At 36.0% G+C, this 21142-nt stretch overlaps 1 pseudogene; it reads right to left on the bottom strand.

The window, feature by feature from the left end:
• Nucleotides 1–19506: 19506 nt before the first annotated feature.
• LOC118546096 (U4 spliceosomal RNA) lies at nucleotides 19507–19628 on the bottom strand (annotated as a pseudogene).
• Nucleotides 19629–21142: the final 1514 nt, after the last annotated feature.

Raw genomic sequence — 21142 nt, 5'->3', positions numbered from 1 at the left:
TGGTTTGTGGTAGTATAATTCCAATCCTCACGTTCTCTCTGTGTAACTATTTGTCTCTGATGAAGTTTAAAGCAATTTTGGAAAACCATCCATCAATATTTTATTAAATTATAAATCTGTTACCCAGTCACTAGGCTCTTGTCCCAGATGCACCTAAGAATTGGAGACGAGAGACCAGAATGGGGAGATAGAGTTTATTGAGTTGGTAAGTACAGGACACTTTCAAGAGTGAAAGTGGGCCACTACCTGGGCAAGAGTGGCAACGGCCCCGAGTAGCTCTGGCTTCACCCTTTGAAGCCTGGTTTGTGTACCTGTAAATGAGGCTTTGATTGACAGCTGGTGGTTATATAACGTTTGGCCTCTGCACATGCCTCCCTCCATCATGCATTCTGTTATAATTGTATTTATCTATGTATTGTATATTTATGAGTGTCTAATGAACTTCTGTTGTGACCGTAAAGGTAGTGAAGGACAAGTTGCACCTTTTGTGCACATGCTCAGATCTTAGAAGTCCCCTTGTTGCTTTTAAGCCAGTTTTGTGGCTAGGCTTTTCCTGATCTGCTAGCCCTTAGACGTGATTCTGAAGGTATGGCTGTTAACCTTAAGGGGTGGGTCAGTAACTGCTTTATCCCTCCTCACCCATGCCTAACTACCTAAAAATCCATTAAACATAAGACTGTAATCTCATTCTTGGGAATCAAAGGTTTCCGAGGAACACCATTTATATTGGATTAGGATCCACCCTAATGATCTCGTTTTTACTTGATTACCTCTGCAAATACTCTATCGCCAAAAAAAAAGGTCACATTCTGATGTCCTTGAGGTAAGGACTTCAACATATCTTTTGGGGAACACACAGTTCAACCTTTAACAATGAAAATATTTATACCAGGGAAATTGGCAAATTTTACACATAATGGCTTCTTTCCTAAAGCCAATTATATTTACCAGCATGCTACAGGTGTATGTATTATATGTAATAAATAGACTTTATTAAGCATTTGCTTTTCTCTTGGGAAGATAACATGAGAAACAGAGAATGAAGTAAGTATTAAGAATGCAAAGCCACTCTCCTGACAATAGTTAAGGGTACTTTTTTTTGAGGTGTACTTGGGGCATCAGATCTCCCTTGCTTAGATAATTCTCACACAATTCCTTTGTACCTATGACCTTCTATTCTAATTTTCAGATAATTATGTTTTATTTTTAAACATTAACTGGTCCTGAATTTTAAGAATTTACTTACCTGTTTTTGTTTGTTTATTTGTTTTGTTTTGTTGTTCTAACCATCTTAAGCTTTTGAGACAGAGTCCAGTGAAATTTATTAAGCTTGGAAATAATAATGATGGGCTAGCGTAATAGAATAAAATAGAATTAGCATAAGTCAGCATAGCAATAAAGTATGGCATTACTAATTAGATTTATATTTGTATTGCTACTCATTTTGAACTAAAATAAATTTTTAACTAAATGTTTACAAAATAAGTTGTTGATGTGTTAGAATCAACGCAATCCTCCTTTCCCCCAAAAGGCATTATTTCCAGGTCATTAATTGAAAAAGTGTCACTTTCTTTGACTTCTTTCAAATTTTGTAGTTGTGAAAAGTTTAAACCTTTTAACATTGATCATACTGAAAAAGATTGCATTTTCTAGATTTCTTTTTGAAATATACATATGAAGTAGTTAAGTTGGAGGGATACTTTATTTATGAAAATATTGCTTATACACTGTTTCTAAAGACCTCCAACTAAGGAGTGATTGACACAAAATCCATTGTTTGTTAAACTATGAGGAGAAAGGAAGACAAGGAATAAAATATATATTCTCCTATGGAGAATGAAATTAAGTATGACTGCTAAAGTTTCCTAGTGGGCAGAAAATAAAAATAATTTCCTAGTATGTATGTGTTTCCTTCCCCATTTCTTTTCTTCACACCCATCTTTCAATGGATAGGGAACTTGTTTTTCTTTTATTTGTGGAGAAATCTATATTTTGAAATGAATCCCTTGGAAGTGAGAGTATATAAAAATGTGTTAGTAAATTTACAAATAGGACAAATAATTTATTCACCTAATAAATATTGAATAAGCATCTTCCGTTTGCTAGTCCCTGTGCTAGTTCTGTACATACCAAAATAAATTAGATCATCTTGTCTATGAGAAACATACCATCAATCTATAAAAATAGACAACCAAACTATTACAATATTACATATAAAGCAATAAGTGCAATCAGACACAGTAAATTTTATAATTTTTATATATTGAATAAAGCCAAGGATTCAAAATAAAGCAAAGAAATTAAAAACTAGATGTCTCTTAACTAAATCAAAAATGAAGATTTAAGGCGATTACCATGGTGTGGGTCATGGCATTTATTCTTCTGAAAAACATTTTAATAAGTGATGTCCTGTTAAAATTATTTCCCTTAGATAGCATTTTAATTCACTTGGGCTTCTCAGTTTTGTACTCTAAAAATGCAGCACACAATGCAAAATATTTCATAAAATCATGATTTTTTTTTGTAGTAAAACATTTTTTTCCCAACTGCAAGAAACAGAGATGGACTCAGAGAGTATAAAGTAAAAATGTTTTATAATAAGTGTATCCATAAAAGGAAACTGGAAAGCCATAATCAGAAAACACCATCTCTAGAAAATAGGTGAGTGCTCTTTCTTGTTCTCTCTTTTATCTCTCCCCTTCTCTCTCCTTCTCATTTTTATGAGATTCTCAACAGTTCTCTACTGAAATTGCAATTTCTCCCTGCACTCCCACTTAGTTGTCCTCTCTTTACTCAGCCTCCCTGATATTCATTGTCTGTGCTTCTTCCTACCTATAGCTTGCACCCACCTGTAATGGCTGTACTGTCCTCTCAAGCAATCAAGACCATTCCATTCCATCTCTCACTGCCAGGACATGTCCCCTTTAGATCATTGGTCAGATTTCGGGAAAGGGGACTGGATTTATCCAGGTTCAAGCACTGTGACACGTTTCAGTATTTCATCATGTTTCTGGACTGAACAGCCTTCATTATCATGGAACATGGGTCTGAGAACTAGTAGATACATTCTGAATACATTGAAGTGTGATTTTACCTTAGAAATGTAAGAATATCTATAATACTATCAGCAGAAACTTAATTTTTTACATTCCAAGATATGTTTAGGGAACTTCAAAAGAGTTGTATTTGAGAGAGCATGCATTCTTGTATTTAAAAGTTTCTACAGGACCATCAAATCTGTAGGAGTGGACCTACGTTTATAACTGATCCAAAGATTCACTGAGAACCTATGTTCTTTATACCAGTTTAGTTAGCTTTAGAGACTATAAAGAAGGCAAAGTGACTCAGAGAAAAAGGGTTTCATTTTGATGTCCCACAACATGTCAAGCATACTTTCCCAAGCACTTTATCCTGCTGGCCCCCTCTCATCAAAAAGAGACAAGCCTGAAGCAAGTGCAGACTACTTCAGCTCAGGGAAGTCTCTTCTCCATTCTAGACTTCTTTACATACCATGGTTTTCACATGTTCCCTATGGGTCCATGTGCCAAGGCCAAATTTGCCAGTGCATCCTGAGTCTGGAGGTCAAACTTCAGACAATTAACTAGGTACCTGAACAAGTTTAAGAACCAGCTGACATGGATGGAACTAGAGGTTATTATGCTAAGCGAAATAAGTCAATCAGAGAAAGACATGTATCACATGACCTCACTGATATGAGGAATTCTTAATCTCAGGAAACAAACTGAAGGTTGCTGGAGTGGTGGGGGGTGGGAGGGATGGGGTGGCTGGGTGATAGACATTGGGGAGGCTTTGTGCTATGGTGAGCGCTGTGAATTGTGTAAGACTGATGAATCACAGACCTGTACCTCTGAAACAAATAATACATTATATGTTAAAAAAAGAGGAAGAAGAAGAAGAAGAAGAAGAAGGAGGAGGAGGAGGAGGAGGAGGAGAAGAAGATAGCAGGAAGGGAAAAATGAAGGGCGGGAAATCTGAGGGGGGAGACGAACCATGAGAGACTATGGACTCTGAGAAACAAACTGAGGGTTCTAGAGCGGAGGGGTGTTGGGGGATGGGTTAGCCTGGTGATGGGTATTAAAGAGGGCACATATTGAATGGAGCACTGGGTGTTATATGCAAACAATGAATCATGGAACACTCCATCAAAAACTAATGATGTAATGTATGGTGATTAACATAACATAATAAAATAAAATTTTAAAAAAACAGCTGAAATCACTAAATCCAGGATTTCTGTAATGATGAATGGATAGACTTCATGGATTTTTTGAACCCCTTAAAAAAATACTTGTACAAAGGTCTGGGTATATGTCCATTTACCTGGGGAAAGAATAAAAACTTCCATCAAACTTTCATGGTGCAAAGAAAAAAAAAAAAAAATTAGAATCTACATTACATGCTGCAGGAGTTGACTTAAAGGTTTATATTAGACAGTCTTAAAGGAGCCAAGAGCAAACTCAGAAGTCCACAGTGCTTATTAGACATTGCTTTCTAAAAGAAACAGTCCAAAATAGTAACTAGCCAACACTTCTTATTTAACAGATAACTAGTGCAATGGATCAAAATCCCTCTAGAGTTAACACTGCTGTGTTCAATATAAATGTGATTTAATTGTACATTAGAAGTATTTGCCTATGTTTTAGACATTTTATTTCTATAAATCTTCCTTTTTCCTCTGAAGGTAATGTCTGTTTGACAGTAAATTCAACCCTTAATCACAAAAGGCTCGTTAATATTTACTTCTATGCTCATATTGAAGCATGATTTAATAATGATATTTGTATCTTTAGAATTCTCTAGCCTCCTGTCAAAAAGACCATGTCTATCATGTTGATTTGTTTCTAACATCCACAGGTTAATGATCAGAGACAACACAGGCAGTACAACTTCTAGTATCTTTTGTTGCAATTATTTTCATTGAGGACTATTAAGCAAAACAGATTTTGTCTATTTGAGTTGCCTGTAAATACATAACTCATTATTCTTCAATTGACTAAACTCATTTGGGAAAATTTACAAAGATAAAGCCTGACAAAAATGATTGATCACCTTTTTTCATAGAAGACATGTTGATGTATTTCAAGAAGAGAAGACATGTATATTATATCGAGCGTGTTTGTTATTTAGGAAATCTTTTAAATTATTTTTTAATGGACTAACACATTTTAATTAAAAATAAATTATTAATAGCTATCAAAGCCTTGTAAACTACTTATATATCCAAAGTTCATAACATTTCCTTTTTTTTTTAAGATTTTATTTACTTATTTGAGAGGGGACGAGAGGGAGAGAGAGAGCATGAGCAGGGGGAGGGAGAAGCAGACTCCCCACTGAGCAGGGAGTCTGACCCGGGGCTGGATCCCAGGACCTGGAAATCATGACCCGAGCTGAAGACAGACACTTAAAGAACTGAGCCATGCAGGGGCCTCAATAACATCTCCATCTAAATAGACATGTTGAGAGTCTAAAGTAGAGCATTTTATATTTTTGGATAAGTTTTATTTCAAATAGGTGTGTACATATGAGTGTTTTAGCAAACTATAATTCATTGAGTAATTTCTACAGAGAGAGTTGTCCTACTATTCCATTTGACCAAAATTTGGATGTAGACTTTTTCTAAATTTATAAATGACAAATTAGAAAACACATTCACAAAAATGAATTCAACATGCATGTGGAAGAGTCTTTAGGATGTGATTTGGTTATTTTATAAATCAATGTATTTTTTTTTTAATTTATTTATTTACTTGAGAGAGAGAGAGAGAGTGAGCAGGGATGGGGGTGGGGCAGAGGGAGAGGGAAGGAGAATCTCAAGCAGACTTCTTGCTGAGCTCAGAGCCTGACGTGGGGCTTGATCCCAGGACCGTGAGATCATGACCTGAGCCAAAACCAAGAGTCAGACCCTCAACCAACTGAGCCACCGAGATGACCCTAAATCAATATATTTTTAAATTTATTTTTACTATTCTTTTTTTTTAATTTTATTTATTTATTTGAGAGAGAGAGATTATGCACGAGTAGGGGGAGGGGCAGAGGGAGAGGGAGAAGCAGACTCCCCACCGAGCAGGGAGCCTGATGGGGGGTTTGATCCCAGGGCCCTGAGATCATGACCTGAGCTGAAGGTAGCTGCTTAACCGACTGAGCCACCCAGGCACCCCTCTTTTTATAATTCTTAAAATCCGTAGCCATTTTCTAAATTTTGATGTTTGTAATATATGCAATACCAGACATTACAGCAGAGACTACTTGATTATATTTAATATAAATAAATTAAAAAGTAAATTAATTTTCAATATTTCATGTGCCAAGCCCTGTGCCATATAACACCAGGCTTAAGAAGAAACCATGCCATATGGGCTCTTTCCAGATTTAACACACCCTGCTTTACAATGGTGCATTCATTGAGCTGAAGGTAGCTGCTTAACCGACTTAAAGATGATAAAGTTTAAACACATCCAATCGGAATTTTTAATACACTGCCAACTTCTACTTGAGTTGTGTATGTTAATAATACATATTCAAATATGAAATATATCACTGTGTAAGAGAGGAACTTTTCAATCAGGTATTACTTCAACAAATATTTTTGCATATTTACTACCTAAATGTTTTAGACTTTAGCATCACAGTGAGAAGAGCAGTCCATGTCTTCACAGAACATGTAGGCTAATGGGTGATACAGTTAAAATAAGAAATACACAAATACATAAAATAATTATAAATTTGGGTAAGAATTAGACCTAAAACAAACAAAAAGATACAAGCTAATATGAAAGCGAAAAAAAAAAAAAAATCATCATCAAATGGAGTGGTCTATAAGAAAGCTTTATCTGCGGTAACAGCCTGTGTGGTTGCACTCAGACACTGATTTTTCACTCATGAGCTTGCAAACTGGCAGTGACTTGGTTAGAAGTATATTGAGCCAATCAGGCTTCTTTAGGACTTTGGCCCTGAGCTGTTTTGAGCAACGGAAATATTTACTGGGGTGCCACACTAAGGTTATCGAGTATCTTAACAAATGGCATAGTATCCATTCTTTTGAATTCATCTTAGTCCTGAGTCTTAGTCTTATTCTGAGTCTTATAAGGTCTGTGTAAATAATAGCAGTTGTCAAATTTTTTTACACACAATCACAAGCACCAGTTCACTTTTCTAATCCTACAAATTTCATAATTTCCAGGATCTCTACTTTCCCTTTTATCTTTTCTTGTTCATAGGCCAGTTTTGAGTGTGTGTGTGCGCTCATATTTTTTGTAGCATTTTATCATAGAAAGCTAATCAACCAACACTCATTGCCAACATTTTATTAATTTCCAGGTTTAGTAGATATAATAGGTTTGGATGTTATAGCTAAATTTGACTCCTGGTAAAAATTTATCTTTGGTCAGATTTGGTAAATCAAAGAAACTACTAATTAAAAGGTAGAGTACTAAAGCCAGGGACACCCCAGACTTAGCTAGGGTGGCATATTAGGTGAGCCCATGGAAACCAGTCACTCTTAATGAGTACTCATGAAGCACTTATTCCCTTGGTATTGCCTAAGCTCGTGCTAAATTTTACTATGAAAAATGTCTAGTCCAGACAGCTTTCCATGTTTCTGACTCTCTCTTCTAGATGGCAGTAATGTCTTACATGGAAATGTACTTTATGTTGTTCATAAAATATTAATACAAATGCCTGGAGGTAGCTAGTTTGACTCAGTAGTCTAGAGCTCTTTTGGCCAGATGACTCATTGGCCACATTTGACCTATGCCCTTCTACTTCTTAACTTTTTTAACATTCCTTTTGCAAAAAATCATTATTCAAAATACAAAGGAGAAGAAGGTAAGGTAAACTTTAATAAAAATTTTGAAAACAAAATTTTAACCTTATTATTGATAACAATGAAGTTGATACTACTAAGAAGAAATTTTATACCATGATAAATGTGGGGTACAATGATTTTTCTTCAAGATACTGACTTTGAAGAATATTCATTACAATACTGACAGCTAAGTCTGAATTTGACTTTTAACCATTGAGTAATTCCTGAGAAATATTTAGATGGTACACCTCAAACTGACAGAAACTCTCTCTTATACTTTTGTATTTATGCTTAGTACCATGTACCTGGTACAGTGCTAGGCCCCATCAAACAATTGTTGATTGGTTGGACAATAAAGAATTTACTTTGAAAGGAAGACAGCACAGCCATGTGCTTCTGAAAGTCTTGAACAACTTTAAAATCCCCTTAGCAGGCTTTTTATTGAAAACTCTCAGGGCATTTGTAGAAAGGACAACGGACAAGTGCTGTCCAGCCCTTATGCCTTTAGCAATGCTCCTTACTGAGTGCACTTTTACTGCACTCTTTTCTATTTCTATGATTTTGGAGCTGGTGAGCTGGGAAGTTGGGGGGTGAGGGGCTTTCAATGCCATGGCTTTGAGAAAAGTCTTGAGTCCCTGAAAGTCATCATCCCAGTTGTGTCTCTCATTAGCTGGGGGCCTCAGGCCACTTATTCTTAGCTCCCATAACTCTGAGCCTCAGTTTACCTAACTGTTAAAGATGGATAATCACATCTACTTCATAGGATTATAAGAATTAAATGTCTCAGACCTTTTATATGTCTTCCCTTGTGTTTTTCTCTTTCCTATTTACTTATTTATTTATTTATGGAGAGCAGGGTGAGCAGGAGAGAAAATAGGGGTTTTTGAAGTGAAGAGGGAATGAGTTTCTTCATCTGAAAAGGAGTCATTATTGAACAAACAACCCCCACAGGGCTGACTCATCACTCTTCTTAGGGAACTCACCTTCCAGAGTTGTGAAGAGACCTCAAGTACTTGGCAGAGCTAATATTTAGGGAGAGAAGGGCATCCACTTAAGCTTCAGCCACCTCAGTCTTATTCTAATCCCGCATACCATCATCTTAAGAATGTCTTTCCAATGGGGCTCACAGCCCTCCTCTACATCATGGTCACTGTGCTCTTCCATTAGATGCCCTAGTGAAGCCAAATTGCTTCCTGATAGAGCAAGCCTGCTGTATGGTCAACCACAACTAAGATACACTCTCTAACAGCTCCAGTTCTGATCAGAAACCAGACTGGAAAATCACACTTGTGCCTGCTCTGTCTAAGCCTAGTTTTGCTCAGGGCGCTTTACTTGATGGCTGGAACTGGCTTGGAGAGTGGCCTGGGTAAAGTGAAGAGTCACTGAGACAGCTCAGGTGGACTGTCAAGCTCATATCCTTTCAGGTAAAGTAGGTACTGCTGATAATGCCCAAAGACTTCAAACATGGTAGGTTTGGCTTTGATATAGTCCACCAATGATTCAGTGACCTCCACTGCCATCAAGCTTCAGGCATTCAAGACCCTCCATAATCTACCCCAATTGACCTTCCTTTTCTATTAGAAATAAAGCTCCTTAAAGGAAGGGGTTTCTTATCTTTTCATCATTGTAGCTCAATTGCCTACATTAGCATGTGGGATACTATAGGTAGTCAATCAGTACTTTTATTTTTATTTTTTATTTTTTTTAAAGATTTTATTTATTTGACAGAGAGAGAGACAGCGAGAGAGGGAACACAAGCAGGGGGAGTGGGATAGGGAGAAGCAGGCTTCCCACGGAGTGGGGAGCCCGATGCCGGATTCGATTCCAGGACCTCGGGATCATAACCTGAGCCAAAGGCAGACGCTTAACAACTGAGCCACCCAGGCGCCCCATCAGTATTTTTAAAAATGAGAAAAAGGAGAAAGGAAAGAAATAAAAAAGCAAAAAGAAAAAATATTAAAAAAAACAAATACATGATTGAATTAAATTATTTCAAAGTGTATATGGAAAAAATAGGTTAAAACATTTTAACACTTTTTGAAAATACTATTTTAAAAAAGTAAATATAGATTGAATTTTCCATGTATTAGAGCACATTACATAAATATAATTGAAATGATATGGCATAAGCTAAAAACTAACCATGTAAATAGCCAGAATTGAGAAATCCCAAAATAACATTGTATAATGTTTACAATAAAAGAAATTGTATTAATGTATATAAAAAACATTTCTGTTTTGAATGGATGAGAAGACAAGAATGACTCAAAAAAAAAAAAAATCAAAGGAACTAAAATTCCTATGCTTACGTTCTTCTGCCAAATTTCTATCTTGAAGAAGATTGTTTGGGGTGGGGGCGGAGTGAATCTCGAAAATCTTCTGGAGTCTCACTGCAGGAGAGTGGAAAAATTTCTCAACTATACAACCATGGGTATAAAATACGTGTTCCTTTTCTGACCAAAAATTATATCAGGAAGAAAAGAATATAATGCCCAAAGAAGGGGGGGAACCCCAAAACTGAACAAATAAATTAAAGAAATGCTACTCTGAAACTGTAAGTGTATAAATCATTTTTCATGCTTTCTCTAGTATGATAATTATATATAAAATAAATTACATGCATTGTGGTTATTTTTTTTAGTTTCTATCAATTGAATAATATTACTACAAATCCAATACATTTTAAAATATATGGCTTTAGGTGTCCAATTTAAAAGAATATGTATTTGAAAAATATTATTTGAATGAATTAAAACCTGAAGAAAAAAGAAACTGATAGAAAGACTAATAGAGATCTTGTATATAAGACTGAATTGACATTCCAGGTTTAATTTTGTTTTGATAGTTTCATCTTCGCATTAAAAGTCATTCTAATTTCCTTGGTTGAAAAGACAGCTAAAAGGGAACTGAGCCACAAACTTCCCAATTTGATTGTCTTAATCATTGTTTTTAATTTAAATTAAACTGAATGGCTAGAATAGAGATTTGTAATGAAATTTGTCTGATCATGGGCACCGCTCTTTCTAATCCTATAAAAAGAAAGAATGAGACTTAATTTCTCTTAATATAGACACCAGATAAAGACTTGTACTTCCTTTTAGCTATATTACTGCACAGAAAGCATTCAAATTTTGACTTAAAACTTATCTATTGTATACTATTAATTAGGACTTAATGTGCAGGTTCATTAAGGATATGCAACCACTGGATTTATTTTGGCTTTTATTTCAATTGCAGTAGCTATAATATAAAATCTATTATCCTGCACTTTTTAAAATTACAATATGTCCTTATGTAGTTTAAGTTAAAAAATGATCAGGAATGCATGTAATGTTCCTATTGGTAATAACTGGTTATACAAATCCAATTTTATCTCAAATATTCATAAAGGTAGGTTCATATTTTAAATCTCATTAAATTAAAAATTAAAAGACACAAAATTATCAACCAAGAAAAATGGTTTTTATTCTCTAGTTTCATCTTGATAATAGACATTTATTGTTCACTTTCTGTTTTAAATTATAGTGTGCTGACTTGAATCTGACAATAGGCTTTATTTAGTTTAGTATGTGTTTCCAGAGGTAACTGTAACATTCTTTAATACCTACTAAGATAGTTTCTCATATGATGAAACCCTTATTCCTAGATCTGTACGCTATGAACCAGGTGCTGACGCAGAGGTTTTAAAAGTGGAAATTAGGGGTGCCTGGGTGGCTCAGTCGTTAAGCATCTGGCTTTGGCTCAGGTCATGATCCCAGGGTCCTGGGATAGAGCCCCACATCAGGCTCCCTGCTCAGTGGGAAGCCTGCTTCTTCCTCTCCCACTCTCCCTGCTTATGTTCCTTCTCTCTCTGTCAAAATAAATAAATAAAATCTTTAAAAAAAAAGAAGCGGAAATTAAAAAAAAAAAAAAAAAAATCCTGATTGGAATTCAGGTAAAACCATCCTGCACAATTTTAACAACATACAAACAGGCAAGGTTATAAATGCAATACAATTGCAGCAAAGTGGGATAATTATATCAAGAAAGACTGTTGTCCTGTTGTATTGATTCCTATCAAATTTGTCACTAGATACTAAACTTTATGGGGTGGTCATTGTCAGTCACTTTAATTCCCGGTTTAAATAAGTGACTGCATTATCATTTTCAATTACATTGACATTATTCATTGTCAGGGACATCTTTGGAGGAAAATAAACCTATATCTCTAATATTCCTTTTCTGGAATTGAAGAAGTGGAGTCAGGTCATGGGAGGTGTTCTATCAACTGTGAATAGGGCACAAACCTGAGGATTACTAATTATAGATGAAATTTCAAGAACTTCTTGGAGTTGAAAACATTTGATTCTTTTTGTTGTTTCATCAGTTTTTTTAACTCAAAACTGAGGAAAAAGCAAAATAATAATGAGAGACCATTAACACTAAGCACAGTGTTCTCAACCGCCAGAGTTAAATACAGGGAAATTTTTGAAATATATTAATATAAGAAATAAACTTGGTGTATGATAAAAAACTGATTATTTAAAATAAAGGTTTGGGGGCGCCTGGGTGGCTCAGATGGTTAAGCGTCTGCCTTCGGCTCAGGTCATGATCCCAGGGTCCTGGGATCGAGTCCCACATTGGGCTCCCTGCTCCTTGGGAGCCTGCTTCTCCCTCTGCCTCTCTCTCTCTGTCTCTCATGAATAAATAAATAAAATCTTAAAAAAAATAAAAAATAAAAAATAAAAAAAAGATAAAAAATAAAATAAAGGTTTAACAGCAACAAACAGCATTTTTAAAAAGCACTCCTTTTTAAGGGACTTTCAAAGAAAATCCAACTATCTCACTTCTTAAATGGTGAAATTAAAGCTCAGAATTTAAGGGGTACTTGGCTGGCTCAGTTGGTTGAGCATGTGGCTCTTGATCTCAGAGTATGAGTTTGAGCCCAATATTGGGTCTAGAGATTACTTAAAAATAAAATCTTAAAAAAAAAAAAAACCTCAGAATTTAAGACATGTACATCCATGTTCTTTCTACTGTATCATATAACAGTGACATTAGGTTGCTTGCTATTCTGCAGTATATTAATACTAAATTTCACATTGGCTAAATACCATTTCTTTGATAACTGAATCAGCTTACAATGTTTTCTTTGAAAGTCTACCCAGTTTGTGTAAACAATATTGGACAGATCAGTAATGCATGATAGAGTATGGATATATATGTATCTCCATATATAATGTCTCCATCTTTATATATCTATTTACAGTCATAAATTCTATTTACTACTTATAAAATTCTGCTGGTCCTTGATCTTGGAGGGATGGTAATTACTTTTAACTGGATGTGGGGTAGAATTTTTAGATAGATTGACCTGGACAAAAATTTGATTATTCTTATAGCTAAAAATGTAAAAATGACCGAACAAATTCAGAATCTACCCAAGATATATTCAAGAGTTGAGGAAAGAATAAGACATGGAGCAAATTAGAAGGCAGTGATTAGAGAAAACTAAGCCTCTTTTACATATTGCCCTGCCCTTGATCCATTCTATACACTATTTATATTTCTATGGACAATCTTAGATGACTAGAAATTAGATTATTTTATGAAAGCTTCCATAATGGTTACTGTTATTTGGTAAGTTAATGTCCCTAAGGAAGAAATAGATATTTGTCTCTGTTTTCATTTTACAGGGAAGCATTTTCACCTATAGCACTACTAAGTTATTAACTTTTATAATTACCCATTTTTCTTGGATATTAAGGATTAATAAGCAATCTTCTAAGAGAGAGAAAGTGGAAGAAAGTTCAAGATGCCCAGAGTCCAAACTTCCTTTTTAGTTGGGGTCTTGTGAGATGGCATTAAAGAAGGGAGAAAAGCATTTCTCTTTTCTCTGGTTCCTTCTCTTGTTAAGAAAAATGTTTCTTCTTCTAGGGGCTCCTGGGTGGCTTAGTCCATTTAAGTGGCCGACTCTTGATTTCAGCTCCAGTCATGATCTTAGGGTCCTGGGACTGAGCCGCCCCCCTCTCATTGAGCTCCACCTTCAGCAGGGAGTCTGCTTGAGGATTCTCTCTCCCTCTCCTTCTACCCCTCCCCCCAATGCTCACTCTTTCTCTTTCAAAAAAAAAAAAAAAGTTTCTCTTTCTGAGGAAGTATCTCTGGAGCTTATTCCAGTGCAGAAACTGCTGTTCTGATGGCCAAAATTAAGTGTTCTTTATTTTGTCCAGCTTTGAGTCATCTTCAGCAAGTATCACTCTTCCATATCAATTGTTCTGATTCCAATAAACAAGCCCCCATCTTCATCTGTGAAAGTCCTTGTGGAAGCTGTACTCAAAGAATCATATTGTTTGGATTGTTTTGGTTTTCAATTGGTTGCTCCAGGCAAGCTTCTGGAAACTGATACTTTAAAAATCCAGATCGTGATAATCTGAGCAATTTCCTTCATCTCAGACTTTTGCTGTGTTTTCTCACATGAATGAAATAAACAAACAGATTTTGTATTAAAAGTATCAAACTGACAACTTCCATAATTATATATACATTCTATATGAATGTCTTTGCTAACATGTAGCCAGATTGTGAGTTAAATTTAGCTTAATTTAAATTAAGACAATTTTTTCAAGGTTTGAAATAAGATTTTTTTAATTCATATGTGATACAATAAAAAATTATCCCAGATAATCATTCTCAAAAGTTGCAAATGTGTTCTGATGGATAGAATATGTTTATGTTTCAATGCTTTGTGTATTAAATATTGAAGTGTTGCCTCCAATACTCTCTATGGGTTTATATTTTGCTTGATTGTTCAACTTTATATGTGAAAATAGCCTCATAAACATAAAGACCCTAAATTTTGCAAATTCTGATATAATCTCACTTTATTAATGTATTTGAAAAGATTAACAAAAACTATTTTGTAAACAACTAATCATCTACAATGCCATCCTCTTTACTGTTTTGAATTTTCTATTTTCCTCTGTAGTTAATCTGAACTAGGCCCACACAAGTTTCCTTTATAATCAAATGTCCCTTGTTATGGGGAATTTTTTATCTTCTCTACATACCTGCATTATATTATTTCCACCTAATTCCACTCTTTGCTAAACATGATTTAATCAGATGTCTTAAAATCCTGAATTTACACTTAATAAAGAATTTTTTTCTTACTTGATAATTATTGCTTCATTCAAATTAAAATAAACAACCTATTACTTCAGAAAGTGTGGTGGACAACATATCGTATGGAACCTGACATTGTACACTGTCCCAGATGAAGCCTCTTCACTCTGGCTGTGGGGCTGTCTTACATGTATGGTGATTTTACTTAAGACCACAGTCCCATATGTTGCATAATTATAGCTCCACAGATAATAGAATCTGGCCAGTATGACTTGTCTCCGTAATGCTTTAACACACTCTGGGTTACAAAGACCATATCCTGTACTTATACCTATAAAAATTTAAACAAAGTGCTACATTTGCAATTACAGATTAAAATACATTGTGATCACTCATAGCTTTTGCTCTTACTTAGAAAAACAAGGAATTTGAAGAACACAGTTTGTATCGCAAAATTATAATTAAATCTGCAAAATATACGACATAAATTTTTAAGTATATTAATGTGTTTTTCTAAGTCGTCATCTTCTTCTTCTTCTTCTTCTTCTTTTTGGCATACAATTAGTGGCTTTTGGACTTTTTTTTTTTTTAAGATTCTATTTAATTTGGTGGAGAGAGTAAGAGAGCACAAGCAGGGGGAGCCCCAGAAGGAGAGGGAGAAGCAGGCTCCCCGCTAAGCAGGGAGTCCAAAGTGGGACTCGATCCCAGGACCCTGGGATCATGACCTGAGCCAAAGGCAAACGCTTAACCGACTGAGCCACCCAGGCGCCCTGCTTTTGGACTATTTGTAACATTCACCATTACTTTTGGAAGCAAAATTCACATTTGTACATTATTTAAAGCATCATTTCATTTTGTTTTATATCATGTTTATGAATCTCTGAATCTGTGTAAGTTTGTGTCTATGTAGGTCTGTACTTGTACTTGTGTGTCTGGGTATATGTTTGTATGTCTGTGTGTGTATTAGAATTACTTAAAATAGATACCAGATAAGGATATACACATTCAATTACTAAAAGAAAAAACATAAATTTAATGATGAAAGCTAAAATAGTGCTCAAAAATAAACTTTAAAATGCTTAAAAAAGTATTTGTATTCTCAGTTCCCTTTATAAAAAACATTCCCAGAATAACTATTTTCCTTTTTTAGTGGCTATTGTATATTTCTTGATAGAATGAACAAAATAACACCATTATTCTATGTTGAAATTTGTTTTAAACTAGAATATATCAAATGATAATAATTTCCTCAGAATCATTTGGAAAGCAAACATCCAATATAGGTACTTTATGAATATCACCACCCATTTGCTTTTCTCTTTCCTTCAAGTTGAAATTTGTGTGGCAACTAAAAGCCTGAAAACTAATGGGATTTGCACTGTGGTTGGTACATCAGAGCACTGCTTTTAGAATTGACATTCTGTGGGAAATGAAGTAAAACCTATTATGCAACAAATTATACAATTTAAATAAAGAAGCAGCTGACCATCACAAGGATTTTATGTGAGAATCATAGCAAACTGCACAACTTTACGGAATCAGATTTCCAATGGATTTGTTATCAGCTGTGGGAGATTCACAGTGGCAATTCAATTACCACTACTTATAGGGAGTAATTGGCATTATTCAATGATTCATAAATCAGGAAGCATTCCATCTAGCAAATAGAAAGGAGGTCCACAAAGCTGTAGAAAAGGAAAAGTTTTTAAAGGCAGAAAGGAGGTGAAAAAAGGAAATGATTAGCAAAAAATGCATTGTTTTAAGCATGGTCATTTTCCAAAGGGGAATGGAAAGGTCTCAGGGGATTACCTCCTAGTGTTGATCAGGTAATTCCAGGTTGACTGGTTAAAGATTCCTGGGAGAAGCTGAAACTGCAATTAGGTTAAGCATTAAGTCTTGGTTTGCTGATGTGGGGCTTAGCAAAACTGACACCATTTAGAGACTGTCATCTCCTTTTTAACATCATGCATGGATGGCCAGAAAATAATCTTGGAAAAGACAAATAGTGTAGGCCTCAGAAAAACTGTGTGTTATCAGTTTGGGACTTGAAAGGGTAACATTCTAAAGAGCAAGATTATTAAGGGCCCCCGGATGGCTCAGTTGTTAAGCATCTGCCTTCGGCTGGGGTCATGATCCTGGCGTACTGGGATCAAGCCCCACATGGGGCTCCCTGCTCCGTGGGAAGCCTGCTTCTCCCTCTCCCACTCTCCCTGTTTGTGTTCCCTCTCTTGCTGTGTCTCCCTCTATCAAATAAATAAATAAAATCTTAAAAAAAAAAGCAAGGTTATTAATCCAAAGCCTCAGAAGTAATAAATAATTACTTCAGTCAAAGCAGTCTGAACTAAGTGAAGTTAAGGTAAAGGGGAAAGACAACACCAGAAAGGAAAGAAGGAAACATAACCTGAAGGGAATTGCACATTATGGCCAAGTGCTTAGACTCTGCTTTTACAACAACTGGGAAACGCAAAGCTAAGTCACTTCTTTAGATTGAGAAATTTAACAGGATCTTTGTCCCTTTAAAATTTTTCAATCTGATCTCCTACTCTGTAATGGAGCAAGACAGGCAATAATTCCAGTCTCATAAGGCCTTCCATCTCTGGAAACCATTTTCTTCAATTTTTGCACAAAAACTAGCCAACTCCTGTCTGCACTCATCTCTATCTTGTAATAACCAATAATAGTCACTATACACTATTATTTTCAGGTTTTGAAATCACTTCACCAAAATCCAGAGGTTTCAGAGGCTTCAGTTTTACCTTTTTTTTTCAGTTTCCTAACACGAATCTCCAAGTTTTCAAAATTCAATTTTATTTTTTTTCTTGTCTGCCATCTCCCAAATACCATGCCATATAGTTTAGGTTTTTGGCAATGCGTGAACCCAATAGTATGCTAATAAATATTTAACAACCAGATATCCATAAAATAAAATAAAACAAACATAAAAGCTTTGATTTGTGAATATTTCTTTGGTGTTAATACTTTTACCATGGATATTTGAGACTATGCTCCATCTATCAATGAATGCAGAGTTGAGCTCTCTTGATGCATCAGTAGGAGGCCCAATATGAGACAAACTTTTGGTATATTTTTTTTACAACTTTCTGTATTAGTAAAGGTAATAATACACACAATTCTAATCTAGGTTGTATTTGCTGCTTGAAATGGTCCTATTAGTTTCACATCTTTTAAAATACAACTTTGCAGTTCCTCCGGGTGTGTTTCTTAGCCATTTAAACTCACTTACTTTGACCAAGAGAATGTGCCAGTTCTGAGCGTCTGTCTCAAGAATCATTGTACTTTTATTCTCTACTTTATACCTATGCCTTCACTTTGAGAGCAAGCTCAGACCAGCCAGCTGAGGGATTTTAGAAACATGAGGAAGACAGTTGAGACATCAGCCATGAAGAAGCATGGACCCCCAGCTCTCAGAAGCCACCACCCAGAAACAGTAGCAAACCTAGCTGGGACCAAATTCAGCCCAGGTGAGTTGAACCACACTGTCTCTGTATAGACCACACATTTGACCCATTACAGATGGCCAACAATCCCAAATGTGATATCCATATCACACACTACAGTGGTCTAGAACTGAAGCTTAATTTTATTTCTCTCTTTCTGTACACACACACACCTCAAGCACTTTCTTGACAATTTGAGGAAGTTTATGTTTGTTAAAAGTTGACTATCGGGGCGCCTGGGTGGCTCAGTTGGTTAAGCGACTGCCTTCGGCTCAGGTCATGACCCTGGAGTCCCGGGATCGAGTCCCGCATCGGGCTCCCTGCTCAGCAGGGAGTCTGCTTCTCCCTCTCCCGCTCCCCCCTCTCATGCTCTCTGTCTCCCATTCTCTCTCTCAGATAAATAAAAAAAAAATTGACTATCAACAAATCTTATTATTTAATGCATTTGAACAATATTTCTATCAGATATTTCTTTTTCTTTTTTCTCCATATCTATACTACTGACTGTTAACTGAAGTAATGGCCTAATTTCTCAGCATCAACCTGGCTCCTTTCATTGCCTTGCCACTTATTTTCTTCTTATAACTTTGTCCTAAACTTATTCGGTGACGTTCAAATGTTCTTTCCAAATAAGGAAGCAAATTTATTAATGGAAACCCCTCTTTCAAGTACCTCTTCAGGTTCAGTTTGCAGGTGCTCAGTGAAGAAACAAACAATAAACAAATTAACAAACTTCCCTTTCAAAGAAATTTACTTTTTAGGACATAGCCATAGATACACATGGGTTTTTGTCTTTGCACAATTTCACCAATTTTCCTTGCTATTTTTTTAATTTTTTTTTAATTTTTAAGTTTTTTTAATTTAAATTCAATTAGCCAAGGTATAGTACATCATTAGTTTTTGATATAGTGTTCAATGATTCATTGGTTGAATATATTACCCAGTGCTCATCATATCACGTGCCCTCTTTAATGCCCATCACCCAGTTACACCATCCTCCCACCCACCTCCCTTTCTGCAACCCTCAGTTTGTTTCCCAGAGTCAAGAGTCTCATATGGTTTGTCTTCCTCTCTGATTTCTTCCCATTCAGTCCTCCCCCCAACCCCTATTGTTCTCTGTTCTACTAAAGTTCCTTTAATAATAGTCTTATATGGAACACTAATCTTTGAGAAAAGTTTTCAATTAGCAATAATCGCGCCTCGGATAAACCTCATTGGCTACGATACTGCCACTGCGCAAAGCTGGAACACTAATCTTTGAAAATTGTGAAATGCCTCAAGAGTTTGCATTAGACAATGTGGTGATCAGACCCCAAGGTGACTTCTAATAATCCTTGTCTTTGGTATTGACACTTTTGTGGGATTCCCTCTCACTGAGTGTGGGCCAGATCTGTGATTTACTTGTAACCAACAGTATATGCAAACAGGATGGCTTGACACTCCCTTCACTTCTTGATGGCAAAGGTGGTAGGAAGTCACTCCCATCATTACCTTTTATAAGACTCAAACTTGCTAGTAAATCTATCTATCATATCTATCTATCATCTATCTATCAATCTATCTATCATCTATCTATCAATCTATCTATCCATCTGTCAGTTGTGGGAGAGTCTTGTGTTGTATGAATGGAGGTCTTTGTCCTTGGATTCCCCCACCAGAAGATTTACATGGGGATCTGTGCTCCAATGAAGACAGCCAGAAGGAAAGTAGTAAGCACAAAGCAATTTACTAAAGCAAAAGTACACTCTCAGGGTGGGAGAGTGGGCAGGTTCTGGTTGATGGAACCAGACCCTAGGTTATTTTGGGATTGGATATTATTGGGTCTCTCTGGACTGGGAGGAGGTCTGACATACAGTGGGGTGGTCTCAAATGAAGGCCCTTCCAATCGTTTGGGAAACTCCTACAGGTTGGGAAGGGGAGTTTTTGACTCAACGAGGTTTGTAACCCAACCGTCCAGGCAGCCTTTCTCCCTCCACCTGGGAGGGGCTATGCCCTCAAAGCAAATGCATTAAAATGAGTGTAGGGGCTACCCTGGGGCAGAGGTGGAAGAGGAGAGCACATGCTCTGCACCTGAGCTCTTTGGTCTGTCAGCCCCAAGGTCTCGGAAACCACACGGTCAGGATATTGTGCCCTCCAGCTTTTAATAGGTAGCTTACTTATCACCTTTCTTGCCTCCAGTTCATGTTTCTGTCATTCACCTTCAAGAACTTGGGACTCTGCCCCTGGGCATTCTTTCCACTGCTTATATCTTTCTTCTACCTAGTCTATATCTATCTATCTATCTATCTATCTATCTATCTATCTATCATCTATCATCTATCATCTATCTATCATCTATCTATTGGTTTGTTTATAACTTCCCTTTAATGTCTTTGAAGACGCAAGCTGCCATGAATGCTGTCAAAAATAATAAGAACAAGAAAGAAGATCATTCTCTAGTAGATCTTTCAAACAGAAACTTCAATTCTGGCTAACACATTCATAGCAGCATTGTGAGACCCTAGCTAATATGCCTGGATTTCTAACCCATAAGTTTGAGAAAATAAATGGGGTTGTTTGAAACTGCTAAGTTTGAGGTAATTTGTTATGAAGCATAGAGAACTAATCACAGCATGTCTCCTCCCAGAGAGAAAGAATATATTTTAGTTAACTTTGATGAAGTCCAGAAAACAATTATCCTACCATCATCCTTTTTAACAAACCCCCATCCTCATAACTTTCTGCAGGTTCTTTAATTATATTGACTTAATTATGTTTT

Source organism: Halichoerus grypus, chromosome 2 (genome assembly GCF_964656455.1).
Source record: "Halichoerus grypus chromosome 2, mHalGry1.hap1.1, whole genome shotgun sequence".
Classification (NCBI taxonomy): Eukaryota; Metazoa; Chordata; class Mammalia; order Carnivora; family Phocidae; genus Halichoerus; species Halichoerus grypus.
Note: the sequence above shows the minus strand (reverse complement) of the source record. Positions and strands in the feature narration are given on the sequence as shown.